The sequence below is a fragment of the Dendrobates tinctorius genome, unplaced genomic scaffold (assembly GCF_039654945.1).
Source record: "Dendrobates tinctorius isolate UK_male_01 unplaced genomic scaffold, ASM3965494v1 ptg000071l, whole genome shotgun sequence".
Lineage (NCBI taxonomy): Eukaryota > Metazoa > Chordata > Amphibia > Anura > Dendrobatidae > Dendrobates > Dendrobates tinctorius.
Window position 1 is genome coordinate 9456740 of NW_027361739.1, and position 15470 is coordinate 9472209.

The following is a 15470-nucleotide window of genomic DNA, read 5'->3' on the forward strand; positions in this document are numbered from 1 at the left end:
CTTTGTGTGCAGTGACAGGGGAGGCTCTATTTTTGTGCATCAGCTCTGTTAGTTATTAGGCTGCCTTATAATGCTCCCTGATAGCTGCATTGCTGTTTGCACACTGCTGTGCAAACTGCTTTTATAAAAGCAAAAATACTTTTCTTCCTCTTTTCTGCACAGTTACCAAGCGTTCATTTTTCCACCCTTTTGTGTGTGCAGCAGTCCTGCTTATTAGGCTGCCTGCATCCATACTAGGACTGAGAGCATCATTGTCAGCGTCCTCAAATTTCTAGTGAGATCCAAATTCTCACCAATCCTATAGACACCCTCCACCTTGTCATACACCATCCAATTTCAGCCTGTTACATTGAGGTGTAATCTCTCCTGGGCCTGAGACAATAGTTCTGTGTCCTCAAATCTATAGTGAGATTCAAAATCTCACCAATCCTATAGACACCCTTCACCTTGTCATACACCATCCAATTTCAGCCTGTTACATTGAGGTGTAATCTCTACTGGGCCTGAGACAATAGTTCTGCGTCCTCAAATCTCTAGTGAGATTCAAATTTTCACCAATAGTAGATACACCTTCTACCTTGTTTTACAGTACCATATAGCTGGTGGTATTTTGGGTACATTTTCACAAAAATGAGGCAGTATGGTGGAAGACGCCATGGAAGTGGGCGGGGGTTGCCAGCTGGTCCTGATGGTGGTGGTGTTGCATCTGTTGGTAGTGGCAAAAGCACAATAGCACCTAAGGCAGGAGGTGTTGAGCCTGCATCATCGTCTGGCTCCACAAGGCCTCGAAGGCTCTCTTTTCTGGGAGTAGGTAAACCACTTTTAAAGCCGGAGCTTCAGGAACAAGTTTTGGCTTACATTGCTGACACATCCTTCAGCTCTATCGCCTCCTCTTCTGAAGTTTCAAAAAATAAAAGCACTGAGTCGTCAGTGGAGGCTCCTGGTCAGGAACAACACCTTTCCTTGTGTCCTTCACCCCTACCAAACGTGAAGGATATGGCAGGCCACACTGTTATGAATGAGTCACCGTAGGAGGCAAAAACAGAAATATTATCTAAGTCCAGAAAACCAGAGAAGTTGGCAGCTATCGGATTGCAGACCCCTGAACCTATCAACAACAACTAGCAGTAGCCGTGGGGGGTTCCTACGGTGCCCTAGACCCCTCGATCACAGCCGGAGAACTAAATAGCCTAAAGACAGAAAGGGAAATCTATACTGCCCCAGAGCAGACCCCAAAGCAATAGGCAGCCCCCAACATATAATGACGGTGAAGCAAGATGAAAAAACACTCACACAGATAGAAAGATAGGCTGAGCAAATGATGGAGCCCAAGCTAACTAAATAGGACAGGATAGAAAAGCTGCTGTCTGCAATCCGCCAAAACCCAATCAAAACAAGAGCCAACAGACTGATAGGGAAAAAAGCCCTGAAGACGCTAGGCTTCAAAAAGACTATATCAGTACTCAGGTATTTTCTGAAGACAGAGCAAAAAGGATTTCAGCTCACCCTCAACAGGGAATGGCAGAAATCCGGAAAAACAAGGCAAAACAAAACCAAAACACAAATGCAAAAAGCAGAGCAGAAAACTTAGCTTTTGAGGAGCAGGAATCAGACTGGTCACCTAAAATCCCTCTGAGAAATCACCAGCAAGGCAGAAGGGCGTCAGCTGCCTTATATCCAGTCAGCAATTCCAGTCACCCAGTCATCATCATCCTGCTCTGGTGCTTGGTAATCAGCCTCACTACCTTCCTTCACCAGAAGAGGGAGTTCATCAGACCTCAATGGTGAAGGGGAAAATGAACTCAAAACAGTACCTCCCCCTTGAGGAGGGGTCACCGAACCCTCATCCACGCCACCAGGGCGATCAGGGTGAGCCCGATGAAAGGCACGCACCAATCTTTTGGCATGAATATCAGAGGCAGAGACCCAAGAATTATCCTCCTGACCATAACCCTTCCACTTAACCAAATACTGGAGTCTCCGTCTAGCCAGACGGTAATCCAGTATCTTCTCTACCTCATATTCCATGTTACCTTCAACCAATACAGGGTCCAGAGGTGCCACCCCAGGAACAACTGGTTCAACAAACCTCTTCAACAAGGACTTATGAAACACATTATGGATTTTAAATGTGACAGGAAGAGCCAAACGAAAAGAGACTGGATTAATAATCTCCAAAATCTTGTAAGGTCCAATAAATCTAGGCTTAAACTTAGGAGAAGCCACCTTCATAGCGATATTTTTTGATGATAACCAAACCATATCACCAACCTTAAACTGGGGACCAATGGTCCTATGTCGGTTGGAAAACCGCTGGGCCTTTTCCTGGGAGAGAGATAACTTATCCACCACTTGGTCCCAGATCTGGTACATTCTCTCCACCACAGTGTCAACACCTGGGCAGGCAGAAGGCTCCACCTGCCCTGAAGAAAATCAAGGATGAAACCCAAAGTTACAAAAAAAAGGTGACATCAAAGTGGCAGAACTAGCTCTATTATTTAAAGCAAATTCGGCCAAGGGCAAAAATGAAACCCAATCATCCTGATCAGCGGAAATAAAACATCTCAAATACGACTCCAAGGTCTGGTTTGTTCTCTCCGTCTGCCCATTGGTCTGAGGGTGAACTTTTTGGATTTGTTACAATGCAGGAAGGTAACCTACAATGCAAAAGATGAGGCTCCAAAAAATAGGGTAATACTAATCTGGATGCAGATGAAGGGCACAAGCCAGAAAAAAGGCTCCTCTATCTACTCCTATATAGTGTTTGCAACCAACCAATGTAGATGGATACGGATGGATGCACACTAATAGGAGAATAAAAAATGAGCTGCAATAAAAGAAAAATATGTGTGAGGCAGTGACGCACGCTGAGCGGCCTACAACCAGACGTAGCTACAGGACACACTACTCAGCGTGAGCTGCACTCACACACAGTCAGAGACCTCTCAGACAGCCGTGAACAGTGCAGATAAGTGGGCACTAGCACTGAAAGGCTACAGAGAGGGTCCGCTGTCTACTCCTATAGTGTTTGCAACCACCGTATATGGATACGGATGGATGCACACTAATAGGAGAATAAAAAATGAGCTGCAATAAAAGAAAAATATGTGTGAGGCAGTGATGCACGCTGAGCGGCCTACAACCAGATGTAGCTGAAGGACACACTACTCAGCGTGAGCTGCACTCACACACAGTCAGAGACCTCTCAGACAGCCGTGAACAGTGCAGCAAACTGGGCACTAGCACTGAAAGGCTGCAGAGAGGCTCCGCTGTCTACTCCTATAGTGTTTGCAACCAACGTATATGGATACGGATGGATGCACAGTGCACACTAATAGGAGAATGAAAAATGAGCAGCAAAAAATGAAAAATATGTATGAGGCAGTGACACGCTGAGCGTCCTACAACCAGACGTGGCTGCAGGACACACTACTCAGCGTGAGCTGCACTCACACAGACCTTGCAGACAGCTGTGAACACTGCTGCAAGGCAAAAGAAAGCTACACTTATTGAGAATGTAGCCTGGGTAAAGCACAATGTGATTTGTAAAATTGCTCTCTAACTGTCCCTCACAGTCTTGAACAGCAGCCTGTCCCTAACTGAATTCACAGCAGAGTGAACCAGAAATGGTGGCTGCGGCGGCTTTTATAGTGCATCATGACATCATTTCAGCAGCCAATCACAGCCATGCCATTAGTTGACATGCCTACATGCCTAACAGGATGTGCCCACACTTCTGAGGATTGTCATTGGCTGAATCAAATCAAACTGGCTCATAGCATTATGGGAACTTCCGATTCCGGTATTCGATATGCTAAAAGTATCGGAACTCAGTATCGGGATTCCGATACAGTGAAAATCTCGCCCGATACCCGATACTTGCGGTATCGGAATGCTCAACACTACTCATGAGCATGCCCAGTATGAGCACAGAGGAACTTAGTCTCTGGAGCGGTCTGCTGCAAAGTAATCTTCTCTGCAGTAGATAGGCAGCAGGAGACCGCAGAATGTGAGGCTCTGGATTCCTGCAGAGCAGACGCAGAAACCTGATGTCTAACATTACCCCCCCTCCTAGGGCCCCCTCTCCTCTGATCCTTCCAATCCACCACCTTATGCCCATCAGCGGCATAGGCCTCAGACTCGTCCGAAGGCAAACGTATGCGAGTTTGGTGGAACAAGGCATCACTAGAGGGATATCTCTCCAAGAATATGATTCCAAGAGGTTTAAGGGTTAGAATACTACCATCTTTCCCTGCTGAAGATGCTCTTTTTAAATCCAGATGGGAAGAGGCATGTAACATTTGCTCTCGTTCACTTATTGAGCTTCTAATTGGTATGAATAAGAAGAGTATTGAAAGTATGAAGAGTGATATTGACAACTTACAGAAGAAACTGGCCGATTCACTTAACCATGTTGATATGGAGAACTTTATTAAGGATTTGGATAAACAATTTATTGTATGGAGAAAGAAATACAAGAAACTAAAGCAAAGAAATTTGCTCGAGACGTACAAGACTTTAAAAGTAATTCTGTATACAGATGGTATAAAAAACAACCGATGGCTCGTTCTTCCTTCATTTCATCTGTATCCTCATGTGGATGAGGGAATGAATACTAGAAATAGACGTAGGAGTGGATATCATACTCGTAGAAATAATTCCACCAGATCTGCAAATGAACTGCAAGGAAACACTGGAGAATCTAAATTGAAGGTAGTAAATCTGTCCCATCATGTTTTGTCCTCAGCGCAGGTTGAGGTGCTCAGTTTGGGTCTTTCGTTTTCTCCAACTTCCACTTTTGATTTTTTCACTACAGTAAATGATCTCCATTTATTTGCGAGAATGATGGTTCTTAAAAAGCTGCATTTCAAAAAGACAATTGATCATCAGGATTGGAGTACTCAGGAGCGTGAAACGATAACCATCTTGGAGGAACTTGGCAATGAAGATGTGACTTCTGAGAATATACTGTCTGCTGGTGAGTTTGTTGCTGGCAAATCAAAAAATTTTCCATCTCTCAGTCTGTTTCCAGAGATTGAATTGTTTGTCAAAATGGTAACCGAGGAGCTCAAATAAATCCCACGACAACTTTATAATGATAATTTAACGAAAGGACAAAGAAATGCATTAACGGAATTACAAAAAATAAAGGACGTGGTGAGAAAAAATGCGGATAAAGGGGGCAATATAGTGATTTGGCCCACTACATTATATGAAAGGGAGGCATTCCGTCAGCTTAAGGATGTCGATAATTATAAGAAACTGACTTTTAATCCCACTTCTGCCTTTCAGATTGAGATAAAGGATATATTGGAGGAGGCCTTTCTTGAAGGAATCATACCAAAAAAGTGGAGGGACAATCTAATACCTGAATTTCCCAAAACACCATGTTTATATCTTCTGCCAAAGATTTACAAAAATTTTAACTGTCCACCTGGATGACCTATTATCTCAGGAAATGGAGGACTCCTTGAGAATATAGGTAAGATGCTAGCCTTCTTTTTGAAACCACTAGTGGAAGATCTTCCTTCATACTTAAGGGATACAGGTGATGTACTATCAAAAATCGCCAATGTTTATATGGAATCTGACATGTGGCTGCTCACATTGGATATAATAAATAATCTTTATTTTTATATAGCGCTAACATATTCCATAGCGCTTTACAGTTTGCACACATTATCATCACTGTCCCAGATGGGGCTCACAATCTAAATTCCCTATCAGTATGTCTTTATAGATATAGAATCCTTATATACCTCAATTAGGCATTGTGATGGACTTGAGGCCGTTAGTTTCTTTCTTGAAACTTCTGAAATGGATGATCGTTTCATTCGTTTTTACTATCAGTTTTGGAATTTGCACTTTCGCATAATTATTTCATTTTTAAGGGGGAACTCTACCTACAGCTCCAGGGGACAGCCATGGGGGTGGCCTTCGTGCTGTCTTACGCATGTCTGTTCCTGGGGCTGTGGGAGAGAGGAATTTTTGTCACTGACCCCAACCCCCTGGCCTCTAACATCTTGATGTGGACCAGATACATCGACGATGTATTTGCAATTTGGCAGGGTACTGAAAGTGAGCTTCTCAAATATATCGAAATATTAAACTGTAATGATCATAATCTCAAGCTTACTTTACATTTCAGCCAGATAAATGTCGACTTTCTGGACATACGTATTTTTGGGGAAACGATGGCCTCCTCCAGACTGATTTATTTCACAAAAATATTTCAGTTAATAGCGTTCTCCATGCCTCTTCTGCGCATCCAGGACATCTGAAAAAGAATATACCTTATGGTCAATTTTTAAGGGCGAAACGCATATGTTTAGAAGAAACCACTTACCAAGCACAGGCGGACGATCTTCAGAGACGCTTTGAGGAGAGAGGATATTCTGGATGTACAGTACCATTAGAAAATGCAGAAATAAAGCTTCATACGTTGAAAGAGAGGACCTATTGAAAAATAAAAAGAAGATATCATCTGGACAAGAGGTGAGATTTATTTCAACTTTCTCGAATTCCTCTTATTTAGTAAAAAAAAGCATTGGAGAAATATTGGCCATTGATAAGACATGACCGTATTTTGGCCGAAAATGTCAAACCAGTACCCTCCATGACTTATCGGAGAAATAAAAATCTTAAAGACCTTTTGAGCCATAGTTATTATAAAGGACAACAGCGTGAATGCCTCTTTGGATCACGAGGTTCTAAATGGGGTTTCTTTCCATGTATGAACTGCAAGGCTTGCAAAAATTTGGAACGCTCCACTTCATTTAAATCAAGTGATGGATGTAAGGAGTTTTCTATCACACATCACATCACTTGTTCCACTGAAAATGTGATATACTATGCAGTGTGTCCTTGTGGTATTATTTATATCGGTTTGACTTCACGACAACTTCGTGTGAGAGTAAGGGAGAATGTTAGAGATATACAAAATGCAGTGAAATGTCAATCATTAGAACAGCTCAAGCCCTTACCTCGACATTTCAAACAGGCACATGGCTGTAATAGCAGCCTCTTACGGGTTCAAGGGATTGATCATGTTATTGCTGATAAACGTGGGGGAGACATTAAGAAAAAATTGGCTCAGCTTGAGATACAGTGGATTGTCAAAGTGGATTGTGTTCGCCCCAAGGGACTTAATGAAGTCCTCAGTTTTGTTCCTTTTCTGTGAATTTGTGTTGTCTTTGCTTTGTATTTTAACTCTCGCTTTTTTATTCTAGTTCCTGTTTTTTTGTGATGGCCCTCAATATAAGGACTTCTTGCATCATGGATTCTATTTGATGTCGGATATCACTTCTTCTATGCATCTCTTTATTTCACTATATTTATTATATCTAATTTGTATGACATCTCACCAACATCACTTTTTATGATTTATGACGTATGAATTATTTAGTCAATACATTCTAATGCATGTATTTCACATTTCCAGTAAACTCGGTATTCACATTTTTTGGTATTTGCATTTAATTTAATTTTTATTAATAATTGAACGTACACACTTGTGTGTTTGCACACTTTTACATGTGCGCCTTCATCTGCATATGATTTTGTGCGTGTATGCATGTTGGTGCATGTTTTATTATATATATTTATAATGTCTGTTATTATGCACTTTAATTGTTTATTTTCACTTTTATTTTCACATAAATATATCACTTTTTTGCTTATACATATTATTATGAATTTTTTGGATACGTACACGCATGCGATGTTCACATGTGTATTTGCATTTATATATGGCTCTCTGTAGAGGGGGTGTTTTTTATATGCCTTGTGCAGCATTACTTTTTTATGCTTTCTTCCATGATTGCTTTTTTTGTGCATGGACATGGGTGTGCTTTCCCACATGTGGACCTGCAGTTATGTATGGCTCTCTGTGGAGAGGGCGCTCCTTACATGCTTTATGTAGCATTATATATTTGTGCAATGTCCTTGCTATGATGGCCTTTTTTTTATCTTTTTTATACTGTATATTTCTATTGGTATAAGTACTTGTCCTTTTATATTGGAGTTTTTTTCTCCCTTATAAGAGTTTTTATTTTTCAACATATTTGCTTCCCCATCCCTATGAGTTTTTTGTATTATGTAGCGGACTATTATAAAAAGTTCTTATTATGAGGGGTTATTATATCTCTTTCTGCCATGTGTACATTCATATTGATTGCTAGACACCGCTATATAATCGCTACATTCACACTGCTTTATTTTTATTAGATGTCACGTCATTTGATGTGGGGAGCGCTTCCTGTTCAGGGTGCTGACTCGTCGCCATGGTTACGCGTCTCTCCCGACGTTACGGGCTTCATCTCCGCCTAGCAGTGACGTCCTGCTGGTGGAGGCGTGTCTGTGACGTCAGACGCTGTGTCCATTGCTTCTGACTCATCATTGCCTGACCAGAAGCGCCGTACTCCCGCTGCCCTGATAGACTTCCTTCTACCAGCATATAAAAATCAGCTGATTAGACTCTGACATCACGCCCCCCGAAGAAGCAAGAAGCGAAACGCGCGTAGGGGTCCGGCTGTCCACATATCAGATAGGTTGGTACTTCCTTACATTTTCATGTTTGATACTTAGGCATTTATATATCCTTGGCTGTCTCTCCTCCTTACCATTTTGGTTAATTCATGCTAGCTGACAGTCTCTTTTACTTGCGGTCTTCAGACTTCTACCTTATAATTGTGTATATTTTTTATATATACTCTACTTTGTATAATTTTCTGTGACCGTTCCCTATGCACTATGCACTTTATGGGAGATATTGCATGCTATTACAAATAAGGGATAACTGAGAGGGAGTTGATTATGTTATTGCTATCTTGCCTTTGCCTAAATAATATTAATTGTACCATGACCTTTACTTATATGTGGTAACTGGATGTCGCTGATTCCCTTACCTTGTATTTATCCACATCCCTTTTTTTCTACATATTGTATTTTACCCTATTGAGTATAATAAAAATCTTACATTTTATTTACTGCTCTTGATTCCATTTTTTCTTTGGTCTGAATATAGCTCCAATGGATGAGCATTACTATTGATAGCCGCTTTGTGGTATTTTTTTTTTTCGTCCTAATGCAAGTCTGATGTCCCGGTAGGTGACACGGAAAACCGGGACACGTGGAAGGTATCAGAGGCAGCAAGATCGCCAGGTTTAAGAAGGGACACGTGGGACACAACAGGAGCGGCAAAACCTCCCGGAGCATAAGTTGAAGTGGAACGCCGCGATGTGTCAGCAGATGTCTCCACTCTCTGTTTAAGGAGGCTAACCCGAGCACATGAGGCACATGCCTGAATATATTTTTTAATGTCCCGAGCCCTGTGCGGCCACCAATAAGACCCTGCCAGGAGTTTTGTGGTCTGCATGTAGCCACAGTGTCCACCCGCCCTGGACGCGTGTGCCCACGTGAGAACCTTTGGCCAAAGGCGAGTGGGAACAAAGGTCTTGCCCGGCGGCACAGAGTTTGGCCATTGCGGGGCCCCGTTATCCTGGGGGACAGCGTGTTGACAATGGCAACCGCAAATGGAGTTTTGTCCCGGACGCGCCTCGAGAACAGCGCGAGACACCTCCATGGGCTTTGGGAGTGGAGTCTGTGGCTCGGGTGGTTCCAGAGGCTCAAAAAAGTTGGGAGCCGAGGTAATCTTCCGTTTGGATTGAGCACGCTCCAGGCCGCACTCCAAAAAACGGAGATCAATGCAGATGGAAATGGCAATCAGCTCTTCCAAACTTGCAGGAACCTCTCTGGTAGAGAGAGCATCCTTAACATGCTCCGCCAAACTTCTCCAAAACACAGGGATGAGGGCTTTGTTAGACCACTCCAGCTCGGAAGCCAGTGTCCGAAAACGAACGGCATACTGACTAACCAAGAGGGATCCCTGAGTCAAAGTGAGTAGCTGAAGAAAGGTGTCGTGCGTGACCCATGGTCCCAGGAAGACCTGCTTAATAGCTGTTAAAAACTGAGCAGCGGTCCGAAACTATGTGTCACCACGCTCCCATAGTGGCGTAGCCCACTCGAAAGCCTTGCCCGACAGAAGGGAAACAATAAACCCTACCTTGGCCCGTTCCGTAGGGAATCGCACAGCCAGTAACTCCAGCTGAATAGAACTCTGGCTGACCAAACCCCTACAGGCGGCGCAATCGCCAGAAAATTTATCGGGCAACGGGAGGCGGGTAACTGTCGGCGCGTGGGAGGATGTGGACATGCATGAAACCGCGTCTGCGATTGCCTGTGCAGCAGCTTCAGTGGATTTCGCAGCTGAGATAACACTCTCAAGAGTAGCGAACCGGCCCTCCAGCTGCCGAATATACTGTAAGAGTTGCTGCTGCTCTGCCATCATTAGCCAGACCCTGGCGCTAGTATAATGTTAGGAACGGCGGAACGCACTAAATAAAAATAAATAATAAAGTGCGTTCGCCGCTCGGGGTCCACCGTGAAGTAGATGTTACACCGCTGCTAGGTAATGACAGACAAGCAATATGGTGGTATAATGCGCACAGGTTAGACTTCACCCGAAGTGCGCAAAGCGAGCTCTGTTCACACACAGAGGCACCGCAACATAAACATACAAAAACACTGAGCCTGTTAGTATCACAGGCCTCAGGTAAATGCACACACAGTATCAGGTCACAGGAGCAGGGCATAAGACAGAGGAGCTGCGTCCCTCTACACCTACCGTGTGTGCAGCGTCGCGACTGCGAGCGCCAAGAAGGGCTGCAACTGCAGCGCGGCGTAGGACACTGCCGCATGACGACACAGCTACAAAGCAGGTGCAATGCCGGACGCTAGCGCAGAGGTGCGGTGTGCACAGTGGCCTAAGGCTTGCCACTGACTGGCGCTGACTGCTGAACTAATTCCCTATCCACATGCGTAATATCAGAGGGAAGGAGTTTCTTAAAAAGTCAGTCACCAGAATCATACATCCGTCACCATTCACACATAGCAAGTATAGTCTATACTAGCGCATGGCCGAACGGTCATGCGCACTTTTTATAGCCGTGCGGGACCTTCCAGATCTCCGAGATGGACCAATGAGATCTGGAGCAGGACCTGGGCACATGACTCCCGATCTCCAATGGGAGATCGTCTCATGAGCATGCCCAGTATGAGCACAGAGGAACTTAGTCTCTGGAGCGGTCTGCTGCAAAGTAAACTTCTCTGCAGTAGATAGACAGCAGGAGACCGCAGAATGTGAGGCTCTGGATTCCTGCAGAGCTGACGCAGAAACCTGACGCCTAACATTCGGCTACCCTAGCCGAGTACCACAGGTGGCGTCACGATCCCCCTTTTCCGAATTAATTATCATACCATCTTCCCCCTCATCTGAACTGTCATCTTCTTTAGTGGACACCCAGGGCCACGGACCGGGTCCCAATCACCACTGTGACATACTTCCCCCTTAAAAGAGCCTGAAAGGCCCGGTACTGAGTAACCCCCGGCCCTGCGTGGTGTTTCATTTTAACACCAGACAACAGGGATATATTGTATAGTTTCAACATTATAAATCTACGTATATATTTGAGGAGGCAGACACCAACGCTGTCATGGCCAGTATGGATTTGAAAACAAACTAAAAAGTAGAAAAAGGGTAAAGTATCACCAGATCAAAGGTATATATAGTATAGTTTCAACATTCAAAATCTCCGTATTTATTTCAGGAGGCAGACACAGACGCTCTGATGCCCAGTATGGATTACACAACAATATAAAAAGCAGTAAAAGGGGAATGGATCCCAAGCGTACTGCTGTATACAGTGTTGGGGTCATTTGATGATCTACATATATATTTCAAGAGTAACACACAGCCTCTCACAGGCTCAGTATGGATCACACCATAATATAAAAAGAAGATCCGCAAGAAATAATCACACATGTGTGCCAATGTTCCAGGTGTCAATGATACACTTTGAGTGGTGGGTGGAGGATGAATTTCGGGCACAAAAGGTACTGGATCAACAGATACAAGGTATATATAGTATACTTAAAACACAAAAAAATATCCGTATGTATTTCAGGAGGCAGACACATATGCTCACACGCTCAGTATGGATTTGACAATAATGTAACAAGTTGAAAAAGGGTACAGTATGACCAGATACAAGGTATATATAGTATAGTTTAACCCCTTCCTGCCATCCGACGTACTATCCCGTCCACGGTACCCGGGCCCGTATGACCGGGGACGGGATAGTACGTCGGCGCGATCAGCGGCGCCCACGTGGTGAGCGCCGCTGATCGCGGCCGGGTGTCAGCTGATTATCACAGCTGACACCCGGCACAATGTGTCAGGGGCGGTCACGGACCGCCCCCGACACGTTAACCCCTTGCACACCGCGATCAAACACGATCGCGGTGTACCGGGGGTTAAAGGGAAGCATCGGCAGGGAGGGGGCTCCCTCCGTGCTTCCCTGAGCCCCCCACGGCAGCGCAATGTGCAGCGCTGCTGCGGGGGACTCCCTTCCTCCAGGCCCCCAAATCCAAGATGGCAACAGGGGCCTTCGGGGGCCTGCGGAAGCTGGCTTCCTCAGTGCCTGCAAAGCGCAGGCATGAGGAAGCCTTCTGCAGTGCCTGTGTCAGATCGCTGATCTGTCACAGTGATCTGTGATGTGACAGATCAGCGATCTGTCACAGGACAGTGATGTCCCACCTGGGACTATTTAATAAAGTAAAAAAAAAAATAAAAAAAGTGTAAAAATAATTAAAAAAAAAATCGCCAAATAAATTAGAAAACAAAAAAAAATATTCCCCCAATAAATCCATTTTTTGGAAATAATAAAAAAAAAAACAATAAAAGTACACATATTAGGTATCGCCGCATCCGTAACGACCCACCCTATAAAACTGTCCCATTAGTTAACCCCTTTAGCAAACCCCTTAAAAAATAAAAATAAAAAACGAAGCAAAAAATAATGATTTATTATCATACCGCCAAACAAAAAGTGTAATAACGCGCGATCAAAAAGACGCATATAAATAGCCATGGTACCGCTGAAAATGTCATCTTGTCCCGCAAAAAACGAGCCACCACACAGCATCATCAGCGAAAAAATAAAAAAGTTATAGCTCGCTGAATAAAGCGATGCAAAAATAATTATTTTTTATATAAAATAGTTTTCATTGCATAAAACCGACAAAAACATAAAAAACGACCTAAATGAGGTATCGCTGTAACCGTACTGACCCGAAGAATAAAACCGCTTTATCAATTTTACCGCACGCGGAACGGTGTAAACGCACCCCCCCAAAAGAAATTCATGAAACGCTGGTTTTTGTTCATTCTGCGTCCCAAAAATCGGAATAAAAAGCGATCAAAAAATTTCACATGCCCGAAAATGGTACCAATAAAAACGTCAACTTGTCCCGCAAAAAATAAGACCTCACATGACTCGGTGGGTCAAAATACGGAAAAATTATAGCTCTCAATATGTGGTGATGCAAAAACTATTTTTACAATAAAAAGCGTCTTTTAGCGTGCGACAGCCGCCAAACATAAAAACCGCCATAAATAGTAAATCAAACCCCCCGTTATCACCCCCTTAGTTAGGGAAAAATAATAAAATTAAAAAAATGTATTTATTTCCATTTTTCCATTAGGGTTAGGGCTAGGGGTGTGTTGGGGTAGGGTTAGGGTTAGGGTTAGGGTAGGGTTAGGGTTAGGGCTAGGGTTAGGGTTAGGGCTAGGGTTAGGGCTAGGGTTAGGGTTAGGGGCGTGTTGGGGTTCGGGTTGGAGTTAGAATTGGGGGTTTCCACTGTTTGGGCACATCAGGGGCTCTCCAAATGCAACATGGCGTCTGATCTCAATTCCAGCCAATTCTGAGTTGAAAAAGTCAAATGGTGCTCCTTCCCTTCCAAGCTCTGCTATGCGCCCAAACAGTGTTTTACCCCCAAATGTAGGGTATCAGCCTACTCAAGACAAATTGCAAAACAATTTTTGGGGTCCAATTTCTCCTGTTACTCTTAGGAAAATAAAAAATTGGGGGCAAAAATATCATTTTTGTGGAAAAAAAATGATTTTTTTATTTTCACGTCCGAGTGTTATAAACTTCTGTGAAGCACTTGGGGGTTCAAAGTGCTCACCACACATCTAGATAAGTTCCGTGGGGGGTCTAGTGTCCAAAATGGGGTCACTTGTGGGGAGTTTCAATAGTTTAGGTACATCAGGGGCTCTCCAAACGCACATGACACCCGCAGACCATTCCATCAAAGTCTGCATTCCAAAACGTCACGGCTTCCCTTCCGAGCCCTGACGTGTGTCCATACAGTAGTTTTCTCCCACATATGGGGTGTCAGCGAACTCAGGACAAATTGGACAACAACTTTTGGGGTCCAATTTCTCCTGTTACCCTTGGGAAAAAGAAAAAATTGGGGACTAATTGATCATGTTTGTGGAAAAAATACGATTTTTTTATTTTCATGCCCTGGCATTATAAACTTCTGTGAAGCCCTTGGGGGTTCAAAGTGCTCACCTCACATCTAGATACGTTCCTTAGTGGGTCTAGTTTTCAAAATGGGGTCATTTGTGGGGGGTTTCCACTGTTTAGGTACATTAGGGGCTCTCCAAAGGCAACATGACACCCGCAGACCATTCCATCAAAGTCTGCATTCCAAAACGTCACTACTTCCCTTCCGAGCCCCGACGTGTGCCCATACAGTAGTTTTCTCCCACATATGGGGTATCAGCATACTCAGGACAAATTGGACAACAACTTTTGGGGTCCAATTTCTCCTGGTACCCTTGGGAAAATAAAAAAAATGGTGACTAAAAGATCATGTTTGTGCAAAAAATACGAATTTTTTTATTTTCACGCCCGGGCGTTGTAAGCTTCTGTGAAGCACTGGGGGGTTCAAAGTGCTCACCACACATCTAGATAAGTTCCTTGGGGGGTCTAGTATACAAAATGGTGTCATTTGTGGGGGGTTTCCACTGTTTAGGTACATTAGGGGCTCTCCAAAGGCAATATGACACCCGCAGACCATTCCATCAAAGTCTGCATTCCAAAACATCACTACTTCCCTTCCGAGCCCCGACGTGTGCCCATACAGTAGTTTTCTCCCACATATGGGGTATCAGCATACTCAGGACAAATTGGACAACAACTTTTGGGGTCCAATTTCTCCTGGTACCCTTGGGAAAATAAAAAAATGGTGATTAAAAGATCATGTTTGTGGAAAAAATACGAATTTTTTATTTTCACGCCCGGGTGTTATAAACTTCTGTGAAGCACTGGGGGGGTCAAAGTGCTCACCACACATCTAGATAAGTTCCTTAGGGGGTCTAGTTTCCAAAATGGTGTCATTTGTGGGGGGGTTCCACTGTTTTGGTACATCAGGAGTTTTCCAAACGCGACATGGTGTCCGATCTCAATTCCAGCCCAAAACGTCAAATGGCGCTGCTTCCCTTCCGAGCTCTGCCATGCGCCCAAATAGTGGTTTACCCCCACATGTGGGGTATCAGCGTACTC